Source organism: Ailuropoda melanoleuca, chromosome 1, assembly GCF_002007445.2.
Source record: "Ailuropoda melanoleuca isolate Jingjing chromosome 1, ASM200744v2, whole genome shotgun sequence".
In the NCBI taxonomy this organism is placed as follows: Eukaryota; Metazoa; Chordata; class Mammalia; order Carnivora; family Ursidae; genus Ailuropoda; species Ailuropoda melanoleuca.
This window is the reverse complement of record NC_048218.1, coordinates 54819043-54823392: the sequence shown is the minus strand read 5'-3', so window position 1 is coordinate 54823392 and position 4350 is coordinate 54819043.

The window sequence follows — 4350 nt, the reverse complement described above, 5'->3', positions numbered from 1 at the left end:
GGTGCTACTACAAACTTATATGAATAGCTAAAATTAAGGAATGCCGTTGGGAGTGGAGCGGGCTGCTTATGAAGAGCAGGAGATTGAAGAGCTGTAGGACTGACGACTGAAGTCAGGAGCCAGCCAGCAAAGAAAGAATGAAAGAAATGTCAAGAAACTTTTAGAACTCTACTGAGGTAAGATTAATTTGGGGGTCATCAGTATGGTCAATAGATTTTTTTGTTAGAAGATAAAGTTCAGGGGGCGCCTGGGTGGCTCAGTCAGTTAAGCATCTGCCTTCACCTCTGGTCATGATCCTAGAGTCCTGGAATGGAGTCCCACATCGAGATCCTTGCTCAGCATGGAGCCTGCTTCTTCCTCTGCCTGCTGATCCCCCTGCTTGTGCTCTCTCTCTCTGTCAAATGAATAAATTAAAAAAAACTTGGAAAAAAAAGATAAAGTTCCACTATGAAATACTTGATAATAAAACTCCATCTTTCCTGTGCCTCCTACATCTGTTTCTAGTCTAAGTGTTGTCAACTGTGTCATACTAACAAATGATTCAAGAAGGGAATGGTAGTTTACTTCAGCCAAAATGTGTCAAGGCTCACCCATAGTAAAAGGGGTTGTTATGATACAACGTTCTCTGAAATCACCACTAAAAATCAGTATGAAGTACTATCATGTGATTTGAGTCATCAATACTCAGTAACCCAGGGTAAATGGACGTTTGAATTTATCCAGGGCAAAGAATTATCAAAGGATGGCAGAGATCCGAGGGACAAAATCTCGAGAGCTAGCCAGTGCAGAGCTGGAATGTGAACCACACAGTCAAGGGCAGATTGAGAGGACACCACTAAGCTAGAAATGACTAAGAGACAAAGGAAAACATCAGGGAACTCTGAGCTTTTGTGGACAAGATGCAAGGGAAGGGAAGAAGGGTCTGGAAAAGCAGGGGAAAGTTCCTATTTATTGTATGCTTATTCTGACATGGGTAACATTATTACTGTTTCACAGTGGAGAAAATAGAGGTGTGGAAAGTTTGGGTAATTTGTGCACAATCACAGAAGTATGAGGCTGGCATTCAAACTTGGGTCTAACAGTATAACCCATGCCCTTTCCCTTCCTCCCTATCCGCTGGTAAGTCAAAGAGGATTAGGAGGGAGAAAAGAGGAAAAGACAAAGCATCAAGTCTTAGATACTGGAGTTGACACACTTGGGCCTGAAGAGAAGTTTCAAGGTATGGCTGGCTGCCCATGCGTTCGCCAGAGTGGAATTAGGGTGAGCTACCTGGAGGAGAGGCGACAAAGACCCACAGCTCTGTGCACGTAACACAGAATAAGCCACTCCTCAGAGTCGAGGAATAGGGAGGAGAGAAAGAGAACAAGAGAGAGAAAGGGAGAAGAGAGAGAAATATTTCTTCTCTAAAGATAACGCGTAAGGCAAATGTTTCTTTGCAGTTTGTATGAGAAGGTGATAGGACCAAATAGTGCAAAGAAGGTATATTCCCAGTCCATTTGATATTTTGATTTATCACGAGGCATTTGTTATTGGATTCTGACTTCTGATACTGACCACAGTCATGATTTCAACTTTGCAGTGAGAAATACTGACTATGAGATATCAGACACTGAAGTCTAAGTACCTGTTGCCAGGTATCAAGGAAGGAATAGTTACCAGCCCGTCCAACAAGCCCGCTGTTCCATGTATCCTGCAGAATGGGGAAATATGTCTCATCTCCATGAAACTCTGTGGGTGGAAAGGTGTACCTCAGGGCACATTTGAGTATCTGAGGTAAAAACACTCCGTGCAATACATGTTTTCAGATCCCCTGGATCCTTTACAAGGGCCCTATTCTTACCAGGTTCCTGAAATATGGCTGTCATAGAACTCAAGGCATTTGAGAAAAAAATGAAAATACTATGACTCACACTGTCTGTACTGCTTGAGTTACTTAAATTTCAGTCTATTTATGCTAATAAATAATCCCTGAAAATCCATTTGCATAGCATGCACCCACAGGTCTTTAAAATAGAGAGAGAAAAACTGTCTAATAGTTGCTATACATAGATACCCCATTGTTTAATTATTTAGACGACTGCTATCTAATTGCAATTCAAATGGATTATCTTCCAAAAGTTCAATTTATAAGATAGAAAGGGACTTTTAGTTTAATGAGGTCCAAAAATAAAATTTATTCAATTATCCTGGTAAGTGTCTTATCTAATTAGCTGAGTATCTGGAGCTGACACATGAAGAATGTTAGCTATTGTTGTAGGCTTTGATTTTTTTTAAATAATATTTGAGTGCTCACTTTTGTGCCAGGTAATTTATATATGTTACCTCTTTTTATTCTTACTTTATGGAGTAGGTATTATCACCACTTAAAAGAAGAGGAAGCTCAAGTCCATGGGGCTTGTTCACATGGTCAGTAAGTGGTAGAACTAGGATTTATGTCTGTAACTGAAAACAGCCTAAATTCAAATTCAAACATAAATTGGGCATATTTTCTGCTTTGCATAATAACAATATTTATATTAATAATTAACATTTATTAAGTGTTTATCATGTTTCAAGAACTGATTAATAACTAATTTAATCTCTACCACAGGTTTATGACCTGGATACCGCATTTGACAAATGAGGAAACAGAGGCAAAGGAGTCTCATTGGTGGCCACTGATGGACATGGATCTGAACCCACATCTGATTCATTTCTCTTAACCACTATTCTACCTCTTTAATTCAAGCTTGCCTGCTATTGAACCCATCCATGTAGATGTGGCTTCCCTGAGCCTTAATTAGAATAAACCAGAGATGGAGTTATTTGAAAAGTTCCTCTAGTCAGTTTTTATTGGATTTGGGCTCCACATAGCCAGGGGAGCAGGCTGAATCCAGCTTGTTAGTATACTATACTCCCTTCTTGTTTCTTCCCTGTAACCACGGTCCTAACCAAATCTCATAATATATTCTACTGTAGCCTACCTACACCAGCTGTACAAATCAGTGGTTAAGACCACAGGTTCTGAAACCTCTCTTGTAATTGGGTACAAATGATTTAGTACACAAAGTGTTAAAATCAAGGTCTGAAATATAGTAAGTGTACAATAAACATTAGATATTATTATTTCATATTATTCCCAAAGGGGACAGATGTCAGAGAGAACAGAAATCTGGACAGGGGCACTAGGCAGCAATCAGGACCCTGACCATAACTCAATGATCTGAGGCATGGGGTAGCACACAATCTATTTCTACAGGTAGAGGTGTGGTGGGTGGGTATTTAATCACTGAGTGTTCCTTTGGACTACTTTCAGTCCAAATGACTTTGCTTTCAAATCTCACATTCTTACCTCCCCGGTGTTGCCTCCCTCTTTCTTTTTTATCATTTCAGTTTATTTTTCATCACAACCCAAATCTCAGTATAGATTACTAAAATAGAGACATTGATGAATACCAAACAGTAATCAAAACCCTACTTCTCAGCAATGTTGCTTGCCGTTCTGTGCTAACATAGAAACCATAATTCTGGTACCTTCTCTGGTGGAGAGCAGTATGTATGACTCTGTCCTTCATCCCTTATTTTACTTTCTTGTATGTTTTTTAAAGAGGGGCAAAACTTTAATAGGTGGAAATAGAGCTAGAGAGGGGCAGGCCCAGACACCTTATCTGACCCCTTTCCTGGTAGGTACACTGGGTTTCAATAGGGCCAGGTTTTAAGCATGAAGTTTTCATTTCTCTGGGATAAATGCCCAGGATGGCATCTACCATGGGTCTTATGAGAAGTATATGTTTAACTTTTAAGAAATTTCCAAACTATTTTCCAGATTGGCTATACCATTTTACATTCTCATCATCCACATTTTGTCAGCATTTCGTGTTGTTACTTTTTCTTTTTTTTTAAATTTTAGCCATTCTGATAGGTGAATTGTAGTGACATTTCATCATTGTTTGAATTTATATTGCCCTGATGGCCAATGATGTTGAACACCTTTTTATGTACTTGTTTTCCATCTGTATATCTTCTTCAGCGAAATGTGTGTTCATGTCTTTTGCCCATCTTCTAATTATATCGTTTGCATTCTTTAACTTCCTGCCTCTTTAACTCTCTGAAACATCATGTTCAAGGTTAATGTGTGCAGCCAGCTTAAGGAAGGATTTCCATAATACATTAATATGTTGTATAACTTCTTTTAGCAGAGTCTAAGACAGACCCATATCTGATCTTTGGCAAACATACAATCAGATGTCCCACACACATAACATTTCTCTGCGATGTTTATAAAATTTCACTTTAAAAGAGAAGTTTCCTTCTGGAGGAAGGACAAATGGGTCTTCCTTCCTTCCTACCTTCTTTCATTCCCCTGATTTT